Source organism: Solanum lycopersicum, chromosome 5, assembly GCF_036512215.1.
Source record: "Solanum lycopersicum chromosome 5, SLM_r2.1".
NCBI lineage: Eukaryota > Viridiplantae > Streptophyta > Magnoliopsida > Solanales > Solanaceae > Solanum > Solanum lycopersicum.
The window spans coordinates 50767949-50795589 of record NC_090804.1 but is presented as its reverse complement, the minus strand read 5'-3'; positions in this window follow the sequence as shown (position 1 = coordinate 50795589).

Here is a 27641-nt window from a genome sequence, read left to right as displayed (position 1 = left end):
CATGAGACAACATCTATGTTGGGAACCCCAACATGATTAACGTGATGTTTTTCTTGTGTGAATCATGACTTACTAAACATGTAGCCCCCACTCTCATTTTTCATGTTCGCTTTGTCCTAGGCTCTAACTTCTATTTTAGATATATTTAATCCTTTAGTGCATTACTTCAGTAAGAAGACATTAGGAGATTGGTTTTTCTTACGTCATTTGTAACGATCATAATCTTGACCCCATATGTGACCGGCATCGTTGACCTCTCAAAGGTCACAGATAATCCTTCATACATCGTCATTACTTAATCTAGGTTAATTTAAACTAAAATTTTGAACTTTTTTAATAATATTTTATGTATAAAAATATTCATCTCGTATAATACTATCTATTTAAATTCATAAGCATTAACAAAACCCATCTAAATCAAGATAATCAAATGAAAGATATAGTCATAAATATAGAGTTGGTAAAATGGCACCATTACAACGTCTAAAACTTAATACTAAGGAAACGCTAGTGTAACAGACTGCACTAGGTCATGCCTATGTCTAGCTAGAATAAATCAGTAAGCATCCTCAAAAGCATGAGGGCCTACAAAATCTGGATGAAATCTCCACGTCCGGATAACTTCTACGTTGACTCGTAAGCTCTAACATCCAGGTTGACCTGCATCTAAAAGTAGATAAGTATATGAAATTAGTACTAAGTATGTGTATATGCAGGCACACATCACAGACATGCGTGATTTAGAATAGCTCTCTTCTAACTATACGAGTTATGGAAAGTCAAGTCAGTTGACTTGCAAAAATAAGATTAGGAAAGTCAAGCCATGAGAGAAACGTGCATCATTATACATATCATATTGCACACAACACATAACATATTGCATATAGCAAATATCATAATTCATTTCATTCCTTCATATTCAATGATACCCTGGAACCATAGACTTAACATTAGGACTTCCCAAAATGAGGGCTAAACATATGGGACCTCAACTTGGGAGCCTTCTTAAGCAAACAAAGAATCTGCTTAATTCATTCACACGTACTTCATTTCATTTAATTCGTAGGCTAGTGTAAGCAACAACTATACCAAGTATGTATTTTAAGACTCCCACTGGGATGACTATGCAATGACTAAGAATGACCTAGTGCTAATACATGAGTCATGTTCACCTCTTGATTATCCTACCCAAACACCTTTGGTGTCGTTTATTTCATTGTGGGCATTACATGAGGCTGGCCTCATTTGTTTTTTGTGAACTTTAACTTTAACTGACATAGATCATGTGAGCATCATGAAATCCAGTGTCTACCCCACACAAAAAAGAGGTGGAATCAACGGCCAAAGTGAAACCAAAACATGCTAGCGTAGATAGGAAATTGAACCCTGCCAGATCCCTATGTTAGTTGCATAGGTTCAAAGACTAAGTGATATAAAGAGACCCATACCCGTCTGGATGGACAGTCTCATCTCATAAGAATTACACTGTCACGACCAGAATCTAGACCCAACATGAGACTAGCGTCGTTGACCTCTCAGAGGTCGCAAACAAGCCTACGTACGTCATTCTTACTTCATCTAGGTTAATTTTAGCGGAAAATTTGAACTTTTTGTTTTCTTATTTCATGCTAAACATTTTAAACTTAACATAATAGGCGTTCAGAAATCAACAATCTAATATAGACATAATCAAATGAATGAAACACTTCATAGTTGCATTAAACGTATTTTCGCAAAAAAAGACCCAATACAAAGTCTAAAAAAAAGTGGAAAGAAATGATAGTGGAACATGTTCCACTATCTATAGTTACATCTAAGGTAGTTAATAATGGTAGACATCCTCTTAATCATGAGGTCCAATAAAGTCCGTATGAAAGCTCAATGTACGGATAGCTCCATCGTCAACCTGTATGATCTAGCGTCCACATGTGCCTGCACCTAAAATTGTAGAATTGTATTGGATTAGTACACACTTGGAATATGTAGGGGCATATGCAAGCACACACCAAGTACATGCATGAGTAAGAACAGCTCTTTCCTAAAAACATGATTATGGAAAGTCAAGTCACTGAACTTGCCAAAATTGGATTAGGAAAGTTAGTGAGCTTTCCAAATTTTTATTAGGAAACTTATCCATGAGAGCAACATGCATCATTATACTTATCATATTGCATAAAACATATAAAATTTTACACATAACACATAACATATTGCATATAACACATATCATCTTTCATATTATTCATTCATTCGCCATGAGACCTTGGAATCATGGACTTGCCATTAAGACTTCCCAAAATGAGGGATCAACATATGGGACCTCAAGTAGGGAGCCTTCTTTAGCAAAAATACAGTCTGTTTTATGCATTCATACATACTTCCTTTAATTACTTTCACATGCTAGTGTAAACACCAGCTATACCTAGGATGTAGTATAAGACTTTCATCGGGTTCGATGTGCAATGATCAAGAATGACCTAGTGTAATTACTTAAGTCTAGATCACCTCTTTATCATCCTATCCTAACGCCTTTGGTATCATTCATGTCGTTATGTACATCATTAGAGGCAGGACTCATTCATTCATTGGGAACATTAACTTAACCGACATAGATTATGTGAGCATCATGAAATCCAGTGTCTCCCCCACACCGAAAAGAGGTGGAATGGCCGGCCTAGGTGACCCAACACATTCTAGCATACATGGGAATTGCACCCCGAAAAATTCCTATAATGGCAGTATAGGCTTGAAGACTAGGAGATATCAGGAGACCGATACCTGGCATGCCGGACAGTCTCATCTCATGAGAGTTACGTGAACCTCCGCCCTACTCAAAAGAAGGCATCCCCGCTCATAGCTAGTCTATGGGTTCTCAGTATAAAGTTCCATTAAATTCAACTCATACGTCATGAAAACTGACTTCTAGTATAAGGACATCATAGCTCAATAGATGATTTCTCATCTCATCATTAGTATTAAGTGTGTTAATCTCAATACTTTTACTAGAGTATTCATATAGACCAGTCTCTTCATAAACTTTACACTATCATAGGTGAGAACATTTTGGTAACATTTGCTTAGGCTCATGTGAGAATGCTATCATCTTTTACACTAGCCTTTTATCATGTCTTAACCACGTTCATTAACATTAGTAAATTCTCTCTTCATAATTATTCACCCCTTTTTATGTGGATGTTCATTTCATCATATGGCAATGCACTTGGCCATTTAGTGTGTTCACACTCCTAACCGACATAGGGTTTGGTCATTTCATTGTTTATTTCATCATATAATTTTTCATTACATTATTTCATTGTTCATTTCATCATTTATTGTTTATTTCATTATTTAATTGTTCATACATCTTAGGTTCACTTAGTTTTACACGTATGGTAGGTCTATGGGTCAATTACATACAAGCCATGAGGCTTCGTTCATAGTTCGCTTAAGTGATTCATATCTTCTTATGATTATGTGGTACTAGACTTTTGCATCTTGTATGCATGGCAAGATCTCGATTTCGATCTAAGTAGACAAAATTATTCTTGAATATTCATTCACATATGACTTACTTATATATATGGAATTCGGGCAAGGGAAACCGGTTTCGAATCCCCTGGACAACACTTACATTTTTCATTTATTTTAATTTGGAACCACACGGCTCAAGATCTAAGATCAAACCCCAACGCCTTCATTTTCTTTAAATATATTTTAATTTTTCTCCTCATTTTTCGCTCAATTGGACTTAGAGAATGTGGGATCTAACACTTACAACCTCATTTACTTTTAGTTTTCAATTCTTTTAATTTCTCTCCTTTGGCCGAGGGAGGTGTGGGTTTGAACCCCCACAACCCCACTTTAATTTTTTATCCTTAATTTCCCTTGGTTCTCCCTAGAGGTCATGGGTTCAATTCCGACGCGCCTAACCCTTTATTTTTCATTTAATTTTTGTTAAGTTGACTGAGTTGTAGTGGGTTCGAATCCCACTCCTCTAATTTCTAATTTCCATAATTCATTTTCTAGCCAAGGTCATGTGTTCGAATTCCATATGTCACATTCCCTTTTTCTCATCTTATTTCATTGATTTTTAACATGGGGATATCACGGGGTTAATCTCCATTGGTCTCACATATTTTAATTAATTTTATCCTTAACATGAAATTCTCCTTAGCTTGGCCGTAACTCATTTACAAGATGCTGGTAATTTTTGCAGCCTAATTCCTCACTTCTTTAACAATAAATGTTTAAAATTTTTAAGTAGTTTTTAGTGAGTTATGTAGGTGCTTTTTCAAGATTTTATTTGATAAAGAATTGCACTCAAATCATCATCTTTAAATCACTTATGAACATCACGATTTACATAAAAATGTGTACATGAAATACAAAGAACTAACATCACAATTTAGAGTCTTAAACCCGAGAAACATAAACATGGTTCACATTGCACACACGTACACGTAATTTCAGATCACATAGGTTATCCTTCATTCGATTTCAAACACACATACGTAAACATATTCATCACAAAAACACAACACATTCCTAATATCTACCAGCAAAAATATCAAACCTACGAATCATTGGAAGATAGTGACAGGGACATGCAACAGGGAACAACCCTTGTTTTTCAGATTGAATATACTAAACCTTAGGGGTCTCATGGGAAAGAGACAAAGAGAGAAGAGAACCCACACATTGTTGACGTTCAAACCTCGACTTTCTGCCCAAAAACTTCTCAAAACACACGTCCAACACAGAAAGTTCAATACCCCACTCGACGGAAAACTTTCTCTTTGCCTACGTGATTAATTAACGTTCTTTTTTCTTATATTTACGTGTGAGTTCTTCATGTGTAAAGAACCTTGGTAAATTTAGTTTTCATGAATATTATTTGGCAGAGAGAAACATGAATGAGAGAGTGGGAGTTTTATAAGGCTTAGGAGTCTAGTTTAGGACTTAGTCAAATAAGGTTTTTATTAAATGATAAAAATATCTGATTTCCCTTTTATGTTAATAAGCTAAAAAATAATAATTATTAATTATTAACATAAATTTTCCAACATAAATTAAAACAAATTTAATTCATTGATTCCCCCTATGTTCGAACCCGGGTGGAGCAAGACTTCACTCTAAGAGCCAATTTTCGGCCCTCTCTCCAAAAAAATACCCTTCCATCTTATTAACTAATAATTAATTATATATTTAGGGTAATTATGATACTACCCTTATCCTGGAAAAAGACCATTTTACCCCTAGACCCTCCAAACATAAGATTTCTCCTTTTTATGTTTGGTAAAGACTCATTCGGGTAAATCTTCATATTCAGGAGCCCTACATGGCTGGACCCAACCTTTCCATGCTCAACTAACTCCCCAAGTTAGTTGGCTTGGCGTTTGTAAGGGTTCAAAGGTATAGTTCTATGCGAATAAACCCGTGTGAACCCAGTCTAATCGTAGGCATTCTAGACACATTAAGCATTACTTAGCATGTGCATTTTTAGGGTTGTTACGTACACAGACCTCCGCCTTCACGAAAGAAGGAATACCCAGTTATTGCTAGCCTTTTTGTGATAAGTATAAAGTTCCATTACATTAATCTCATATATCATAGAAGACGGCTTCTAGCATGACACATCATAGCTCATTAGATGATTTCTCATGTTATTATTAGTTTTAAGTATATATTAACTTCAATACTTTTATTAGTGTTCATAGAGACTGTTATTTTAATTAACTTTACACACTAATAGGTGAGTATGTTTTGGTAACATTTACGTAGGCTCATTTGAGATTACTCTCATATTTTACATTAGCCTCCTATCATATTGCCACCACATTAATTAGCTTTAGCACATTTGAACTTCATAATTTTCACCCCATTTTACGTGAAGGTTTATTTCATCATATGCCAATGCACTAGGCCTTTTAGTGTGTTTCACGCTCATACTTCACCCTTGTAGGGTCACATCATTCATCACATACAATCTAAGGTTCACATACATTATAAACGTATGTTGGACTTATGAATCCAAACACACAAGCGATGAAGCTTCTTTCCTAATTCGTCTAAGTTATTTATACATAACCAAGGTTATGTGGTACAAGACTTATGCATCTTGTAAGTATGCCAAGATCTCAGTTTCGATCCACAAAGACAACATTCATTTAATCATTTATTCACGTATGACTTATGTGCCAATACAGAATTTGACAAGGAAACCCTATTTCAAATCCCTTGCATAAAACTTAGTTTTCTTTTTAATTTTTGTTGACATAAAATTCTTTGCTATGGAACCCGATATCCATTCTCCATAGCTACACTTCCTTTCTTTCTTTTTATTGATTTTTTGTCTTAACTATTTCGGCCTGGAGGACCCAAGATCGAATCCCCCACGCCACATTCCTTTATTTTTCATTCTCTAATTGATTTCTTCATTTAGACTAAGTGGGTTTAGATTTGATTTCTCACAACCTAACCATATTTTTAGTTATATTTTCTCCTTACTTTCTCATTTAGACAAAAGGTTGTGGGTTCTATACCCCACACGCCTCGTTTTATTATTTAATCCATTATAACATGTATATGGGGAGGTCTTGGGTTCAATCCCCACTGAACTAATGCATTTAAATATTTTTTTGTAAAATTAAATTTTTGTTACTGTAAGTAGGCCAAAACTAATTCTAAAAAAATCTGGAAATTTGATCACCTTTTTGTAGTCCAATTTCGCACCCTCTTTCACGTTAACCATTAAGATATTTTGAGTAATTTTTAGGGAGATCCTTAGGTGCATTTTTAAGGTTACTTCCATTAAAGAATTATCATTCAATTCAACAACTTTGATCTCATATAAACATCACATTTTAAACATATTTGTACACAGATAATTTATAACAATTTAACATGTCAATATTAAGCTTTAAACCATGTCTAATTCAAGATCCACACGTGCAAAAACAAGTTAACAAACTTCACATTTTCGTAACACCTCTTTCATTTCTACATTATTCCGAATGCACATTCAAACACGTAATCACAAAAAGACCTAAAATTATCGACCTAAAGTCATACCAACACATACTTAAATATTTTAAAGGATGTAATGACAGGGGCATGAAACTAGAAAAACATTAGTTTTCAATTGTGAATAGACAAAACCTTAGGGGTATCTTTGGAAACGGACCAAGAAGGAAGAAAACCCATACCTCAAGTCGGTCAATGTTGTTCTTACATGTTGCTAAACTCCCCACCCCCCCCAAGCCAACATTTCACAACCAAAATCACAAGCACAATCTGTTGAGAATTTGGTTTTTTCTTTTCGTTTTGAAGTTTATTTTTATTTTGGGTTTTAGATTTCACATTTTGATGAACTTAATTTTTTTGTTCTGTTGTTTTCGCTTACTGAAGAACAATTGTGCAAGTGAGGTAGAAGTAGAGAGAGGTGTGAGAATGAGTGGTAGATTAGGATTAGGAGACTTAGATTTGGAATTAGTCAAACTAGGACTCCTCATAAATTATTAAAATGTGATTTATTAAAGGATTAGGTGAAATTACTGATTATGACCTTACTTAAATCAGATAATTAATATAAACTAATAAATTTAACATTGCTTCCACCAAGGATCGAACCTGGGTGAAACTTAACTTGCACAAAAAAGTCGAATATAGCCAACCCTACCCGAATCGCCCTCTTCGATAAATTAATTAATTAATTACATACTTAGGGTAATTACAATACTACACCTATCCTATATAAGACCATTTTACACCTATCCTATAAGATTTCCCCTTTCAATTCCGGTTAAAACTCATCTGGGTGAATCTATTAAATTTGATGCCTTAAATAGTTTGTTCTCACCTTGCCTACTTCAACTAACTCACCAGGTTTGTTGACTTGGAAAGTGCATAGGTTCTGAAATCTTTTTCTACGCCCAACAAGCGATGTGAACCCGATCTAACCCAGGCATTCTATCTACGTTTAAGCATTACTTATCATTGTCATTTTATGGTTGTTATATTATCCCCTCCTTAGGAACATTTGTCGCCAAATAAAACTTCTATTTATATCGTATAATGCTACTCGTGTCATAAAAGAAGTACTTTATATAGTCAATCAATATAACCAAAGAATAGGAGACAAGGAAACTAAGACTTAAGAGTAAGGAGTCTAACCTCAAGAGCATAAAAGATGACGATAGAGGGATCTCATATCGGCCTCAGCCTCTGATGTAGCACTCTCAACAAGATTGTTCATCCACATTACATTCACTATGGAAACCTCACTGTTTCTCAACTGCTTTACCTATCGGTTTAAAAACTCAATAGGAACCTCCTCATAGGACATGTCTTCATCAACCCCAAACCTTCAACAGTCAAAATCGATGTAGGATCACCAAGGAACTTCTTCAGCATAAAGACATGAAATACTTTATGATCAAAACCTAGCTCTATAGGTGATGCCATCTCGAGGCAATCTCACCCACGCACTGTGGAATCTCGTATGGCTCGATTTACCTCGCACTCAACTTCCCCTTCCTTAAAAACCTCATCACCCCTTTCATGGGTGATATATTCAAGTATACATGGGTACTAACATCAAAATCTAAGGGTTGCTTCCTGTTATTTTCATAAGACTTTTGCAAGCTATAAGTAGTATCCAACCTGTCCCAAATCACCTTGACCTTCTCTAACTCTTTTTGAATTATCTCTGGACCCAAAACGGATGACTTTCCGCCTCGAACCACAAAACTGGAGACCTACACCTCCTACCATACAGTGCCTTAAACTGTTCTATCCCAATACTTGAGTGATAGTTGTTGTTATATGATAACTTTATCAACGGAAGATGGTCGTCCCAACTACCTCTTCAGTCGATCACACACGCCCTCAGCATGTACTCCAATTGTCTAAATTGTGCGCTCTGCCTGCCCATCCATTTGAGGATGGAAGGGAGTATTGAGCTTTACCTGCGTGCCTAAGCTCTTCCGGAAGGATCTCTAGAAATGCAAACTGAACTGAGTACTTCTATCAAAATGATAGACAAAGGAATCCCAGGACACCTCACAATCTCATTAATGTAGAGTCTCACATAATCCTCGGTACTGTAACAAGACTTCATAGGGAAAAAGTCGGTAGACTTAGCATCCTGTCCACAATAACCCATATGGAGTCATGTTTTCTCCTAGTCTTCAGAATACCAACCATGAGGTCCATGTATATGGTCTCCCACTTCAAAGTTGGAACGTCAATAATCTTAGTGAGACCACCAGTCTTAAGGTGCTCTGCCTTAACCTAATAACAATTCAGACACTTTGCCACATACTCAGCAAAGTCCTTCTTCATGCCATCCAACCAATGGATCTTCTTGAGGTCATGATACATCTTGGTGGAACCTGGTTGTATCGAATACCTGGAATTATGAGCCTCTGCAATAATATTTGTCCGCAAATCATCCATATATGGTACACACAACCTGTCCTTGTACCTATGTATGACATCACCTCCCAAAGCAAAGAACTAATTCATCTTTACCAGCCCTGAGTTATTCAACTCCATCAACACATGATCAAAATGCTAACCCTTCTTGACTTCAGTTACCAAGAAATATTCAAAAAAAGGATGAATTGAAGCACCCCCACTAGTAGAAGCCATCAACCACACATCCTGTCCTGCCATTCTGTGTACATCCTTCACCAACTCCTTCTTCCCATCATGAACGTGGGATGTACTCCTCATGCTCAACCTGCTCAAAGTATCATCTAAACCATTTGACTTCCCTGGATTGTTGTTGACACACATGTCATAGTCCTTCAACATCTACAACCATCTCTACTGACGTAGATTAAATTCTGTCTGTGTGAAGACATATTGGAGACTCTTGTTGTATGTGAACACATCCACATTCACTTCGTACAAGTAATGTCTACACAGCATCAATGCAAACACCATAGCTACCAACTCCAGGACATGAGTGGGATAATTCTTCCCATGAACCTTGAGTTGTCTACACGGATAATCTATCACCTAACTACCCTATGTAAGAACACAACCTAAACCAACCCTAGATGCATCACAATAAACAATGTAATTCTCTCCACATTTAGTTAAAGTAAGCATTGGGGATGAAGTTAGTCTGTCCTTGAGATCCTAGAAACTCTTCCCCAAAGTCTCTGCCCATTCGAACTAGGCTTTCTTCTTCGTCAAAGATGTCAGTGGGGCAACAATGTAAGAAAAACCCTCCAAGAACAGGTGGTAGTAACCAGCCAATACCGGAAAGCTACGGATATCTGTGGGAGTAAGACATCTTGGCCAATTTTTAACAGCCTCAGTCTTCTTAAGGTCCACCTCCACACCCTTATTGGACACATCACCCAGGAAGGTCACTGATCTAAGCCACAATTAACACTTGCTGAATTTGACATACAACTGATGTTGTCTACGTACATGCAAGGTTAGTTTTAAATGTTTTTCATGCTCTTCCTTGGTGTTAGAGTAGAAGAGTGTGTCATCAATGAATACTATGACAAAAGAATCGAGGTATTCACGGAACACTCGGTTCATGAGGTCTATAAATGCAGGTCGTGCGTTAGTGAGACCAAAAGACATGACTAAGATCACGGGTACGAAAGGCTGTCTTTGGGATATCTTCATCCCTGTCCCTAACCTGATGATACCCGAAATGAAGATCACTCTTTAAGTCAAAGCTAGACCCTTGGAGATAATCGAATAAGTCATCTATTCTGGGAAGTGGATAACTGTTCTTTATAAATAATTTGTTGAGCTGCCTATAATCAATAAAAATACTAAGGGTTCCATCCTTTCTAATACACAAACAACACTAGAGAGCCCCAAGGGGATATGCTCGGCTAGATGAAGCCCTTATCAGTGAGATATTTTAATTACAGCTTGAACTCTTTGACTTAAGTTAAAGCCGTTCTGTAGGGAGGAAATGAAATCTGTTTGGTATCGGGATCTCGGTCGATACTAAAATCAATATCTCGAGAGGGAGGGACTCCAGGAAAATCATTGTGGAAAACATCTTGGATCTCTTTCACTAATGGCACAATGTCTATAGAAGGAATGTAATGATCTAGATTATTGACAATCACAAGATTACATTAAAATCCCTTGGACATCATTTTATTATCTTTGAGGTTTGAAATTAAGGGAGTTTAATGACTCGAATGGTACCCTTCCCAAACCAGCACTAATTCATTAGAGAAATGGAATCTCACAATCCTACTACGACAATACATGAAGGCATAACATTTATGGAACCAGTCCATACAAAGTATAATATCGAAGTCATTCATGGGTCACTCAAAAAGGTCTGCACATGTAATCTTATGAAATACTTCTATTGGACAGTCTTTATGAACCGTATCAGCACTAACATTTTATCCTAAGAGAGTACTAACTGCAATTGGATCATTCAAAACCTCAGGTAGTGTTTCAAAAGTAATAAAAAGCAAGGGAGTTACAAAAGAAAGCATAGACCCTGGATCAAGTAAAGCATAAATAGAGGTTGAGAAAACTTCCAACAATACTTGTGACCACATCAGCAGACTTCTCTTGCTCCTCCATACCCTTCAAGGTATATAATTTGTTCCTCTTAGGAGGCTCAGCTGCAGTAGCATTCTGGAGATTAGGCTTAGGCTGAGAATTACCTATAGCATAACCTTTATTCTGTGGGCATTCCCTTACCATGTTTCCACTCTTTCGGCAATCGAAGAAAGCATTTGTGCCTAGTATGCACTCTCCTCTATGAATACGGCCACACTTGCCACATTCTTTCAAGGATACTGCACATCACCTCCATTTGCCTTCTACTGCTCGGGTCTACCTCCTTTAGGTACTGCACTCCTCTTAGAGTTATAGTTCTTTTCACTATGATGCCCCTTCTATAATCTCGACTAATGACAAACTCCAAAAGTGCTCCTGCCACCACCTCTTCTTGAACCTCTCTGGTCAGAAAGGTTAGGCCTCCTGGCCTCACGGACTCTCCTTTTCTTCCGGTTGTCCTCAACATGCTAGAAATGTACCATAAACATAGACATTTCTATGCTATCATGGAGCATTGCAGCCTGACACTCCTCTTCCAATTCTTCTAATATATCTGTAACGAACCTGATCGTTTCATTCTTTTGTTTTACACGAAAAGTTGCATACCTAGACATTTTAGTGAATTTCATGGAATACTCCCTGACACTCATCAAGCCTTACTTAATGTTGGTGAACTCCTCAACCCTAGCCTCTATTATCTCTCTGTGAATAACCTCTCCAGAAAAGCTGTCTTAAACAGCTCTCATGTGATCGTACTTCCTCCTAACACCCTACTATCATGCCACATCTTTCACCAAGCCTGTGCAATATCCTTCAGCTGATACGAGGCCAACTCAACAAATTCCTGAGTATCCTCTGTAGTCTTAGATCATGTAAAGATTGGAAGATTCATCCTCGTAAAATTTCACAAACGGGTCTTCATGTTGTGGGATGGTAGGTTCTCCCGCTGAACCTCCTGTCGGTGGACCTGGTCCTTCATAGCCTGAGCCTGCAAAGTGATGGCTTGACCCATCTGTGCCAAATCTATCCGCACCTCAGCATCAATCAGCCCACCTTTGTTAACTAGCATGGACAATCCTACAGCTGGAGCCTGGGGTGGAACTTTGTTTTCCTTGGAAGCTACTCTGACTCTCCCCAAACTAGCATTCGACTTTTTGTTTATTTTGTAAAAAAAAAAGAATTGATGTTAGGTACGCTCATCACACCAAAAATCAGACATAATGGAAAGCATGATAAGATCAGAATAAGGGAAATTTTCATACACATCATGCAGTCTCTAATTCATGATAGTGGTGCACCTCACTACCATAACTAAGAAACTACTCGATGTGGATGATGTGAACTTATTATCGTTGGAATTATACCTGAAGCTCTAATACCACATTTGTCAAGACCAGTTTCTAGACCTTAGATGAGATCGGCGTCTTTGACCTCTTAGAGGTCGCAAACAAGACTATATACATCATCGTTACATTATCTAGGTAAATATTAGCAGAAAATTTGAACTTCTGTTTACTTAAGCTTCATATTGGAAAACATTAATGTCGCATAATACTATCTCCGTAAAATCATAAGTATTCACAACAACCATATATATTAAGATAATAAAATTAAATATATAGTCATATTTATTGAGTTGCCAAAATGGCACCAATACAATGTTTGAAAGTAAATACAAAAGAAATGCTAGTGGAAATTACTCCACTATCTCATGCCTACGTCTACACCTATCAATTCATCCTAATTAAGATACATTTTCATACTTTAATGGATCATATATTTTACATGCATAGTAGTAGACATTAGAGCATATGAGACCTCCTTTAATTAGACACTATGACTTTATACTACTCATAAGCATGCATGACATGTTTGGGTACATTGAACAACATGTTCATATAATGGCTATCCATACAACATTAAGGCACCCACCCTCTTAAGATCGCAATAAACATTCATGCATAGACAAAAGAACACATTATCACCTAGGAGACAAGACACCTTCATTAATTTAATCCAAGAATCCTAACATTGGTTAATATCAGATGTTCATATAGAATAAATATGAAGGGGTAAATCATTATTAGAACTTCATCAAGGAAGCACATAGACCATACCTAATTGTAACAACTTCATTTAAATGTAGAAACAACACTCAAACACCTAGAACATGATATTACATGAAACACTTGGCATAATACTTCATTGATGTGATCATCATAAAGACAGTTCATAATTGAAAAACATGACTTCATGTCCATGATAAGGACATATAGATGTTGACATGAAAGCAAAAACTGCCACCATAACTGGACCATACCACACAATACAACTTAAGGCAAATTCACTACCAATTCTACACAAGGTGGAAGGAATGTGGAAATCATACCAATTCTCAAATTGTTTGATTATCACTGATCAATTAACAATTATTTATAATCAAATAACATAGAAAACAATAACTATAATCAATTTAACATAATCGAATCATACTTAATGAAAATCTATTTAGAATATTATTAAACTATTTTTGTACATGTGAGGATCTAGACACCTTAATTCATTTTGAGAGACCTTATGTTTCTAATATATAGTCTAAAAATAGATGTTATATCGTTTTTTTCCACTTATATTGGCAGTGTTTACTTCTTATCTAACTATACATATTGTGATCCTGGCCATGGGGGAAATATATGTAAAGTGAATTAATATTATTATAATAATTCACTTGAGTGTCTAAGGTTTTAACACTATTTAAAGGTAAAAATAGAATGTATATAAGTTATACAGGATTTTTTAGATATAAAAAATCAAAGAACATCCATGACATTCGGTGACTAGTGTTGTGACACTTCAAAAATCTAAGTCGTGCTCTGGATTCTAAAATATGTTTTAAAAGGTTTAGACACTAATTTATGGTTAATTCTAATTAACACAATTTATTTAGTATGTATACATACCCAAAAATTAAAGAACGTGCAAGAAATCTTGAAACTAGTTCAATGCGGTTCTAGCGTGCCTTAGCCTATTTGAATAGCTTTTCGGAGTTGGAAAATGATGAATTTTTGTGGAAGGGTGTATAAAAGGTATTAGATTTAATTCATAGTCAAAACATTTTGGCACAAATCCCGAAGGTACAACCAAGAGCCCTTGGGGAGGACCCTTGCTTATGAGGTTAAAGGACTGCCCAAGTTGTGTGACCCACGACTTGTAATAGACGTTCCCTGTGTCAATCGACGGGGCGTCAATTTCTTATTATATGAACACTTAGACATTTTATGAATAAGTGTTTTGGACCAGTATAAGACAAAAATGACGGACCAATAGGGCGAATGGTCGTGTGGCTGTCGTCTCATAGACGGACCATTGGTCGGCTTTTCGCCAGTGAGGGCCTGAGTTGATGCACATTTCAAGTTGATTTTAATTAATTAATTAATGGGTTATTTAATTATGTGGGTGTTAATCTACATCTAATTAAGTTAGTTATCAACCTATATATAGCCCCTAAGCTAATTAGACTAACCTAAGTTGTCATAATTTACAAACCCAAAAGCTCTTCCTTCTTTCTTCTTTCTCTCACTACTCGAAGAACTCCATTGAATATAAATCTAGGGGTGGGTTAAAGGGATTAAAAGAGTAGAATTTATCCATTAATATTCATTAATTATTAAGGTATGCGGTTCCTTTAATCATTGAGACCTCCTTCCTCAAAGGTTCCAACAAATTGATTTCAAAAGTTGGGTATTCAAGTGGGTTTTCATCCAATACAAAATTGATTCTATGGATTACTTTTTTTATGATTTATTTTGGATATTATTAATATATTAACTTTTATTTTAACTCAATTATGTTATATCTTGATGGATTGGTCTAGTTTGTAAATGATGACCCATTCCCCTTAACACAAGGTTATTATCTTGATATGAATTATGTAATGTTTGTTGAATTGACTTTTTTATTGGTTTAATTACTACTATATGTTCTTATTGTATCAATCATGAATAGTTTAAAATCAATTATAGTCCCATCATGCTATTTCTTAAGCAATTGATCTACATTATGACTTTGACCTATGTCACATGTCTTATGATATGAATTAGTGATGGATTGTGATTGAATGATTCATTTGGACTTTTTATCATGTTGGTTATTGTTATATGATTATACTACACCCTAATTGAATTGAGTTAAAGGGTTGATAATAAGAACTTGATAATAGATTATGAAGGAGACTTGGTAAGTCTTGTGATCCCTACACTTTACTTCAATTGTGGTAAATTGTAATTGTCATGATATTGAATTGGAGTATATATTTTATTAAGGTTGATAAGGTTGCTATGATGTTCAATTAAAATGCATTAACTATGGATTGTAAGGTGTTGGCTAAGATGTAAATATTATAAGGAAGGTGATGATTTACCAATGTTCCTTATTATGAAGTGATATGTAAATATGCTAATCTCACATGTATGAATTGTAATGAAATGATTATACTGATGCAATTCTTATTGATCTATGATGAGGACGACTATACAAAGGATACACCCAATGACCTACATTAAGCTATGATGATTAATAAAGACATTAATGACTTTTAAAAAAGGAACTTAGCATAACACCGAGTCATTTTTAAATGGGAAGTGTTGACTTTCCATAGAGGAATATTCACCCTATAGTTGAAGATGAGGTGTTCACTAGACTATGAGGGATACTCACTTTATGAACTACCATTAGAGGAGTCTCCAATTACCAAGAGACATGTAAATACGTTGTAACTATATCTTAGTTCTTTATCTATGTTGCACCCTTAGGAAGATTAGCTAGTGGATCCACCTAGAAAGCTACATTTATGTTTTGTTATACTTTGGCCACTAGACCACCTTCCATCGGTGTAAGGTTTTACAACACCGCATTCAACATTTAGCTCTTGTGGTCTTGTTCCTAAACTAAAATAAAGTACTGAGGTACAAACAAACTATAGTGACCTAATAGGGTTTACTTAGCCTAGGTAGGGGTATGGGACTCTAACTATGCCTTGCACTAGTTTGCCTTGAAGGAAACTTTAAAAGGTTGTTATTATATATTAATATTTTTATAATGATCTTGCACATTGTTGATACTATATAATGATTTGATTCACTTATGAATATGTGTTTGTCTTCATTGTCTGAGGTACAAACCAACTATAATTACCTAATTGGGTTTACGTAGCCTAGGTAGGGGTAGGAGACACTTAATGACATGCTATGTGAAGTTTGATGTTAGTCATGATTCTTGTTGGGTTACTTGATTGGGTAAGGTCTTTTCTTGGTCATTGCAGTTGTTGACATAATGAGGGGTTCATAGATAATTGTCTTGCTTTGGTTATAATGTAATGAACTCTTATCTATGCTTGTTCCTACAATAACTTGATGATAGTGTTGCTTTGACTATGTGCCCAATTATGTGATATGCATGATGACTTGACTAGACTTAGTATTGTTGCTCTTCTGATGTACATAATGAATAGGTATTATTGAGGTATGGTCTTCTTGAATGTGCAAAAGACTTTCTAAAGTTAAAATAGCATAATTCATTAAGATGTCCCTTCTTAGCATGTTTTCATGATATGTGTGAATATGTTGTCATACTTAGTACAAGTGGTGTACTATCCCCATTTTCTCAATTTCCCCCCCCCCCCCCATATTTTACGTTCTGATTGTTGAAGGACTTTTGAGAAAACTTTGAAGAATACATTGAATTTTAAATCATCCAAGTTGGATAGGTCCTTACTTTCCTAGGGAAATGCCACTGTCAAGATTATGGAGTTGTTCTAGTTTTTAAGAGATTTATGTTCTTTTCTTTTCATTTGGATTTTTAACATTGTATAGACAATGTGAGGCCTTATTATATAGATGTATGGGCTAAGAAAAACTCGATATACTCTTGTTAGATAATTATTATATGAGAAATCTGTATGAGACCGTATGATATTTTATATATTTATGTGCAAAACAATTAAAAGAGTAAGTAATCATCCTATATAGAGGGTCTATGTATCATCGATATTTATATTATATGTATGTAGAGGTATATGTAAACCTCAATGTAGAAGTAATGAAATGTTTTCAAAATTTCAGCATTTTAACCTATGAATGTAATGATGTAAGCTAAGAGGCTAGTCTTAGTCCTTTAATAGGACAACGACGCCGGTTACATCTAGGGGGTGCTCCCCAGATGGGACATACTTAGTATCAGAGCATGAGGTTAAATATCTTAGAGTCGATGTCTCTCTCAATCACGTCTATGTAGATTCGCATTCATTATTATAAGCTACACCACACTTATGGATAGAAATCTATATGATGCTGAGGAAACTCTCACTTTCTTGGAAATCTAATATTGTTCCTCTAGAGTGTAGCTCCATGTGCTTTTAGAATATAATCCTTTTATTATCATTATAGGCAATGAATACTCGACGGAACCCGACACAAAGGCTTGATAAAGAGATTGACAATGCAGGAGTTCGTGCCCGTAGTATTAAAGTCCCTCATCTGGAAGAAGATTTTAGTGATGACCAAGCTCCGATCATTCTCCTCCTTTGATGGATGTTTAAATAAGGGCTACTCTCTTCCAAATGACATAAGACATTAATACCTAAGCACAAGTCGTCAATACCCAAACACAAGTCATGACGGTCCAAGCTAATCAGGAGGTTGTACCGCGAGCCAACAAACAAGTTTCTACCATGGCTTCTCGTTTGGGGGATTAAACTCTGATGAATCCCCCTACTTCCTATGGTTCCAATGTTGAGGAAGAACCCCAAGTGTTCACTATTGAAATCTACAAGATCTTTTATTATATGTGGTAGACTACTAGTGAGAAGGATGTGTTATCTACTTACCAACTCAAATATGTGTCCCAAGCTTAATACGTTTAGTGGAGAGACAATGAGCCTTTATGGGGTGGACCAATGACTTGGGAGGTTTTCAAGAAGGCTTTTCATGATATAATCTTTCCTAGATATAAAAGTAAAACTAAAGTGGTGAAGTTCATCAACCTTTATCAAGTAGGTATTAGTGTGCTTGAATACTCATTGAAATTCACTAAATTGTAAAAATATGCTCCTTATTTGATTTTCAATCCTACAGCTATGCTACATGAAAATATGAACATTTCTCACCTCATAGTTCATGTTCAACAAATTGAATATCAATGGACAATAAAGAGTAAAGACTCCAAGAGGGAAAAGTATTTTTATGGTGGTTCTTAAAACTCTAGGCTTGATATCCAAGATAACCATAGGATCAAAAAGAGGTTTTCTAATCAAGTTCCATCCTAGTTCCCTAAAGTTCTTGATGGTAGCGTGTCTCTAAAAGGGAAGGGATACTAGTTCACCGAACAAGAAGCCTAGTTGTGCAAAGTGTGGAAAGGGTCATTTAGGAGAATGCTTAGTTGGAAAGGGCAATTTTTTTTTGTGCCAGGAGTGGATAAAAGGCTAGAGATCGCCCTAATAAGATGGGTCAAGACAAGGGTATTTGTTAAGATCAAGTAAGTGGTTTTAATGATGCTCCGAAGAAGAATCACTTTTATGTCCACTATAGGGGTGAGCAAGAGACTTCCCCCCATATGGTAACCGGTATGATGAAAGTCTTTTATATTAATGTATATGCTTTAGTTCATCCTGGTGCTACACTATCTTTTTTTACTCCTATAGTATCTTAAAATTTTGAAAATTTACCCGATATTTTTAGTGAACCTTTTATGGTGTCTACCCCGGTGAGTGAGTCGATTGTTGCAAAAAGGATATGTAGAAATTGTCTTATAATATTTCCCAATAAAGTATTTATGTTGAGCTAGTAGAAATTTATATGTTTAATTTTGATGACATTTTGGGTATAGATTTGTTGCATGCTTTCTTTGCCTCTATAGATTGTAGAACAAGGATAGTGAAGTTTAACTTTCCAAATGAGCCGGTTTTAAAGTGGAACGAGGGAAAATATATTCCTAAAAATTGTATCATCTCTTTATTGAAAGTTTGTAAAATGATCTATAAAGGTTGTTTATACCATATAGTAAGAGTCCAAGATTTAGACTTTGAAATTCCTCTCATTGAGTCGGTCCATGTAGTGAGGGAATTTTAGGAGGTCTTTTCTAATGATCTTGCTATTATTACTCTCGAACGGGCAATTGATTTTGGTATCGACTTTGTTACTGGATACAAATCCCATTTTAATTCCTCCTTATCTGATGGCTCTGCCTGAATTCAAATAGTTGAAGGCTGAACTCAAAGATATACTATACAAAGGATTCATTAGACCTAGTATTTCTCCATGGGGTTCTCCGGTTTTATTTTTGATAAAGAAGGATTCCCTTAGGATATGTATTGAGTATCTCCAACTCAATAAAGTCACTAGTAAAAAGAAGTATCCTCTACCTCGGATTGACAACTTGTATAATCATTTCCAAAGAGCAAGCTACTTTTCTAAGAATGACTTGAGATCGAGGTATCACCAACTTATGGTGATAGGTGAGGATATGCCAAAAAAGACATTTTTGACTATAGATGGTCGCTTTAGGTTCTTAGTCTTGTCCTTCGATCTCACTAATTTCCAACGGCATTTATGGATCTCATAAGTAGAGTGTTTCACAGTTACCTAGATTTAGTTGACATTATCTTCATTTACAACATTTTTGTATATTCGAAAAGTGAGGGTGAACATATGGACAATTTGAGGGTGGTGTTACAAGTGCTTAAGGAGAACAAATTATTTGTGAAGTATAGCAAATGTGAATTTTTGTTGAGGTTGGTGGCATTTTATAGTCATATCATCTATAGTGATGGAGTTGAGGTTGATTCAAGGAAAATTAAGGCGGTGAAAAATTGACCTAGACCATTGACTCCTACCGACATTAAAAGTTTCTTGGGTCTAGCGGATTCTTATCAGATGTTTGTGGATAGTTTTGAGTCCATTGCGTTTCCCTTGACTACTTTGACCCAAAAGAGTAAGAAATTTGTGCCGTCATAGGAATGTCAGAGAAACATCCAAATCTTGAAAGATAGGGTTACTTCCGCTCTAGTGTTGACCTTACAGAGGGTACAGAGGTCTTTGTTGTATATTGTGATGCATCCCGAGTGGGGTTAGGGTGCATGCTTATGAAACATAGGTAAGTGGTAGCCTATGCTTCTAGACAACTTAAGGTGCATCAGAAGAACTATCCAACTCATAATCATGAGTTATTTGTCGTGCTTTTTGCATTAAAAATATGGAGGCATTACTTGTATGGTGTTCATGTTGATGTTTTTATTGACCACAAGAGTCTTCAGTATAAGTTAACTCAAAAGGAGTTTAATCTCCGACAAAGAAGGTGGATGAATTATTGAAAGATGACGACATGAGTGTTCTCTATCACCAGAGCAAGGCCAATGTGGTTGCGGATGCTCTTAGTCATATGACCATGAGTACTCTGTCTTATGTAGAGGAAGACATGAATGACCGTGTGAAAGATTATCATAGGTTGACTAGATTGAGTGTAAGCTTGGAAGATGCTCTGAATGGTGGATTTATGGTCCATCATAACTCCGAGTCATCATTGGTGGTTGAGGTGAAGTTTGAACAAAACCTTGATCAGCCATTGATGGAGTTGAAGGAATTAGTTCTTTATTAGCTTTATTAGTCATTATCTTTAAGAGGGGTGACATCTTGAGGTATCAAGGAAGGTTGTGTTTTCCCAGTGTAGATGGTTTGAGGAACTTGATCCTTGAGGAATCTCATGGGCTTCGTTACTCCATTAATTCAAGTTTAACAAAGATGAACCATGACATAACAGAGTGTTTTGATTGAAAGCTTTGAAAAAGGACATAGAAGAATTTTTTCCTAAGTGTTATAATGGCCAACAAGTGAAAGCCGAACATCAAAAGTCGGGTGGTTTACTATAAGTAATCGAAGTTCCTACTTTGATGTGGAACACATCCATATAGATTTTGTTGTAGGATTTCCTCAAACACAAAAGCAATATGATTCTATATGGGTAGTTGTTGAAAGGTTGATCAAATCCTCTCATTTTATTCCCGCCAAGTATACATATTAGTCAGAGAATTATGCGAGGATCTTTATAGATAAGATTGTGTTTCGTCATGGTATTACATTATGCATCATATCGGATAGGGATGCACAATTCACAGCTACATTTTTTAGGTAATTCCATGAAGTGTTCGGTACCAAGGTAAAGTTAAGAACCACTTTTCATCCCCGAATGTATGGTCAAGCAAAGTTTACTATTCAAACTCTTGAGGATATGCTTAGGGCTTGTATCTTTGATATCAAGGGAAATGGGTGTTAACATTTGCCTTTTTGTGGATTTCTCTTACAATAATAGTTTCCATTCATCCATATCCATGGCTACTTATGAAGACTTAAATGGTAGGAGGTGTAGTTCTCCTATTAGATGGTTTGAAGTGGGCGAGTCTTCACATTTAAGTCCCTATTTTATTTATAACACTTTGGAGAAGGTTGATATCAGAAATAACCTGTTCCAAACATCCTATAGTTGGAAACAGCCTTATTCTTATCATAGGAGAAGGAATATAGAATTTGAAGAATGTGAAAAAGTGTGCTTGAAAATTTTTCCTATGTAAACAGTGGTTAGGTTTACCAAGAAAGGGAAGTTGAGTCCTCAGTATATAGGTCCATGTGAAATCTGGCAAAGGGTTGGTAAGATTGCCTGTGAGTTAAGGTTGCCTAGTTAATTTGCTTCGGTTCATCCAATTTTCCATGTTTCTATGCTTATAAAGTCTATCGGTGATCCCGAGTATATTCTTCCTATTTAAGGTCTTGGTGTGAAGGATTACCTCTCCTATGAGGAGGTTCCAGTTCAAATCCTTGATAGGGAAATAAAGAAGTTGAGGAATAAAGAGGTGGCTTTTAAAAAGATGTTATGGAAGAATCATTTAATGGAGGGTACAACACGGGAGGCCGAGCCCGATAGGAAGTCCTGTTACCCTTGTTTATTTCATTACTAAAGTTATTCATTTCTATTAATAATGAAAATAATACCAAAAATTGAAGTTGCTTTGATTTTGGGTGAAGTGTTGCAAGTATATGCATTTTTGGTGTTACTGTAATAAATTACAGCGAGAAGTACTTTTCCCTTTAAAATGTTGATCTTTGCTTGTTTTGAGTTACGTGGTGCATTTTGATATTGTGTGTCTTTATGAAATGATATGTAGCATGTGGGTAAGTTGAACTTTGGCATAATTGACTCTTGTAAGATATGTGGAGCTAATCTTTGCTTGTTTTGAGTTACGTGGTGCATTTTGATATGGTATGTCTTTATGAAATGATATGTAGCATGTTGGTAAGTTGAACTTTGGCATAATTGACTCTTGTAAGATATGTGGAGCTCATGTTATTTTTGTGAGAAGGAAATTACTCATAATGTGATTTTTTAGCCTTACGTTTGGTAATTTAAGATTTTGAATTATATTGTTTAAATAATATGATTGATATTGTAACTCATGTTTTGTAGGCTTGAGTCTATTCCTCTCTTTCAAATTTTTTAGTGTGATTTGGGGATCAATGTTCCTAAAGGGGTGATAATGTAACACTTCAAAAATCTAAGACGTGGTCTAGATCCAAATGTAAGTGTCAAAAGGTTTAGACAATTTTTAAGGTCTATTTTAATGAATACAAGTCACTAAAGAAATCTAGAAACCAAAACGTCAAAGAACGTCCATGACATCCGGAAACTAGTTCAATGAGGTACTACCGTGCCTTAGCATATATGACTAGCTTTTACAAGTCAAAAAATGATTAATTTTGGTGGATAGGTGCATAACACATATTAGAGTTAATTCATAGTCGAAACTATAGGCACCACTCCCCAAGGACCATCCAATGTCCCTTGAGGAGGAACCTTGTTTATGTGGTCAAAAGATTTCCCAAGGCAGTGTTACCCATGACTTTTAATCAACGTTCCGTGTGTCAATGGACGGGGCAATTGATTTCCTCGTCGATAAACACTTATTCATTTTCATCAAGACTTGTTTTCAACCGGTCTCTGACCAAACCGACGGACAACAAAGATAGAGGATCATGTGGTCGTCGTCTCGCTAACAGACTATTGGTCGGGGTCTCATCCATGAGGGCCTGTGTTTCTACACATTTTAAGTTGATTTCAATTGATCAATTAAGGTGTTATTTAAATATCTATATAACGCCTCTAGGCTAATTAGACTAACCTAAGATCCATAATTCACAAACCTAAAACTCTCTTCCTTCTCTCTTATTTCTATCTCTAGTTGAGGACCTCCATTCGAAACCAAGATAGGGGTGGTCTTAGGGGCTTCAAAGGGTCAATTTTCTCCATAAATATTCATCATTTAGTAAGGTAAGGGGTTTATTTCACCCTTGAGACCTTTTTCCTCAAAGGGTTTTATCAAATTGATTTCAAAAGTTGGGTTTACAAGTGGGTTTTAATCCAATACGAAATTAATGTTAAGGATTACTTTGTTTATTATTTATTTAGGATAATATGAATATATTAACTTGTATTTTAACTCAACTATGTTAGAAATTTATGGATTCTTCTAGTTTGTAGAAGAAGACCCATTCATCTTAACCATAGGTTATGATGTTGATATTTATCATGTAATGTTGGTTCAATTGAATTGGATATTGTTGAATTACTACTAGAAGATGTTATTTTATCAGTCATAAATAGTTTAAGATGAATTATTGCCCTATCGTGCTAGTTCTTCAGTAATTGATCTAAATTATGACTTTGACCTATGCCTATTGTCTTAAGCTATGAATTAGTGGTGGATTGGGATGTAGTGATTCATTTAGACTTGTTATCATGTTAGTTACTGTTATATGAGGATACTACACCCTTATTTAATTGAGTTAAATGGTTGATTGTAAAACCTTGATGATAGATTATGAAGAAGACTTTGTAATTCTTCTGATCCCTACTCTTTACTTCAATTGTGGTTAATTTTGACTAAGTCATGATGTTTTATTGGAATATATCTTGCATTAATATTGATCGTTCACTATTTATTTTGAGGTTTTGGATAAGATATAAATGTTATAAGGATAGTGATGATTTACCAATGTGCCTTATTATGAAGTGATCTGTCAATTTTCTAACCTCAAATGTATGACTTTAAGGAAAATGATTATACTCATGCAATACTTATTGAGATATGATGATGATGACTATATAAGGGACATACCTTATTACCTACATTAAGCTATGTTTATTAATAAATAAATTAAACATATTCCAAAAAGGCACTTCGCATAGCACCTAGTGAACTTGATAATGGGAGTTGTTGACTTTCTATAGAGGAAGATTCACCCTATAGTTCCACATGAGGTGTGGATTCCCCTATGAGGGATACTCACTATATGGATAACCATGAAAGGAAGCTCCAATTAACATGTGGCATGTAGTGAGGTTGTACCTATCTCTTAGTTATTAAACTTTGTTGCCCTTATAGGAAGGATAGCTAGTTTATCTTCCTAGAAAGCTACGTTTATGTGTATTACCTACAATAAGAGTCTTCAATATGTATTTACCCAATTGAAGTTAAATATCATACAATGAAGATTGTTAGGATTGTTTAAAGATTACAGCATGAGAGTTCTATACCATCCCCGCAAATACAATGTGGTTACGGATGCTCTAACTCTTCTGACCATGGGTAGTGTGTCTCATGTAGATGAAGCCAAGAAAAATCTAGTGAAAGATGTTCAATGGTTGGCTCGTTTGGGTGTTAGATTGGAAGATTATCCAAATTGTGTCTTTATGGTCCATCATAACATAGAATAGTCTTTAGTGGTTGAGGTGATGTCTACACAACACCTTTATCAATCATTGGTAGAGTTGAAAGAATCAGTTCGTTGTTAGCTTAATGAGTCATTTTCTTTAGAGGGAATGGGGTTTTTAGGTGTCAAGATACGTTTTCTGTGCCTAATGTAGATGACTTGAGAAAACAGATTCTGTAGAAAGCTCATGGTTCTCATTTTTCTATTCATTCGAGATCTACTAAGATGTATCATGACCTTAAAGAAGTATTTTTGTGAATGTCTTAAAAGAAGATATAGCGGAATTTGTTCCAAGGTGCCCAAATTGCCAACAAGTTAAAGACGAGCACCAATAGTTTAGTATCTTACTTCTAGAAATCCATGTTATCACTTGGATATGTGAAGACATTAATATGGAATTTGACTCGATCTTAAAGTCAAAATGACTCTATATGAGTGGTTTTGGATAGGTTGAACAAATCCGCTCATTTTATTCCTGTGAAGCCTACTTACTCGGCAGAGTATTAGGCATGTGTAACACGCTAAAATAAACTAAGGTGAACTAGATCCTCGTGTGTATTTCTTGAGTGAATTTGAATTTAAAATGAATTATATTAGTGTTCTTGGGTAGTGTAGGATGTTTGTTTAAGTTTTGAGGTCAAACGTCCAAAAACGCCCATGACGTTCGAAAGGTGTGCCTTAGAAAGTGTTCTTGTGTCTTAAGGTGTTTGAGTGAGGTTTATATGTTTTTTTCTCTGGAATTTGGTGTGATATGTTTCTAAGACATATACAAATATGTTAAGGGGTTTAACATTTGGGTACGACTTCATCTAGGACACACGAGGGTCACTAGAAGAGGACCAAAACTCTAAGACAAAAACTGCCAAAAACATTGTCCATGACATGACCACCTTCAGTTTTGGTAGTTCCATACGCAAACCATGATCCCTCATCAATGGTATGTCGACGCATCAATGGTCCGTCGTTGAGAGGCGTCGATGGGGAGCCGTCTAAAAGTTGTCTCGCCTGCTGCCAGCTTGGGGTGTTTTGTGTAAATTCACCCCAAGTCTTTTAGGAACCTAGGATTATATTTACAAGGTTTTTAAGTTATACTAGATTATTTTTAAGTCCTATACCTAGACATTACCCCTCATTACAAATATTTGAAATCCCTCTTTAAAGAAAACTCTCTGAAAGGCACCATTTGATTTATGACTCAACGAGGAAATGAAGGGCTGATTGGGAAGTGTTTCTTAACAAAAAAATTAGTGTGTTTCCTTCTAATTGAGGTCTGGTATCTATCCTTGAACCCTCTTCTATTCAATGAGTCAGTTCCAAAATTTTTCAAAAAGGGTTTTCAAACTCTACTTTCTTTTATCTTAGATTTTAACCATGGTTCTTCTTGTAAAAGTGTTTTAATTATTCAAATGTGTTTATTCTAGTATAAATTGATGATTTTAATGTCAAAATCCTAATGAAATCATGTTCCTTCCAAGTGGGGGAGTATGGTTAGTTTTGATTGATTGTTTCATTTCTTCTATTAAACTCAAGCTTGAGAGTTTAATGTCATAGAAGTATGTTGCATGTTTCATTGTTTTTTTAGGGGTCTTGTTGAAATTTAATTTCATTGATTCCTTGAATTTTGTATTTTATGAATTTATGATTATGTTGTAATATGTTCTTATATGATGTTACATTGCATATTATCATGTTTCTATTATGCATTTCCTAAAAGTTGCATTTTTGAAAAAAATTGACTAGTTCACTGTAAAGGGCTGCCAGTTCACTGTGAGGATTTTCTAAAAATTACTAATTCATTCTCTGGTCTAAAATTGTTTTAATGTGGTTAGAACTTATGTATAATAACATTATATGGAATATAAAATGATTTTATGCTTTTTTGAATGGAGAATGTGAATTTTTTAGAATGATGAGTTATAGAATCCATTCTAGTTTCTTGATGTGTTGTGAGTCTCTTGATTATGTGAAATTGATGTTCTCTTCAATATTTGTATCATAGGAGATTTTATATGGTATGGTCATGAATTTCTAATTGAATCTCGATTCTTGAAAGTGTTCGAGAGTGGCATGTGTAATTCAAGGAGGAATGTTGTCCAAGTGGGGGAAAATTTATGATCCTGAAAGTGAATTAGGGGAAGATAGAGCCTAACATGGTTTTCAAGATTGTCAAATGTCCTGAAATGGTCTATAATGTGGTTTTCAGGCAGTGTCTAGAGTTTTAGGTGAATTCGAAGTAAAACGTCAAGGGACGACGTAGATGTTTGACAA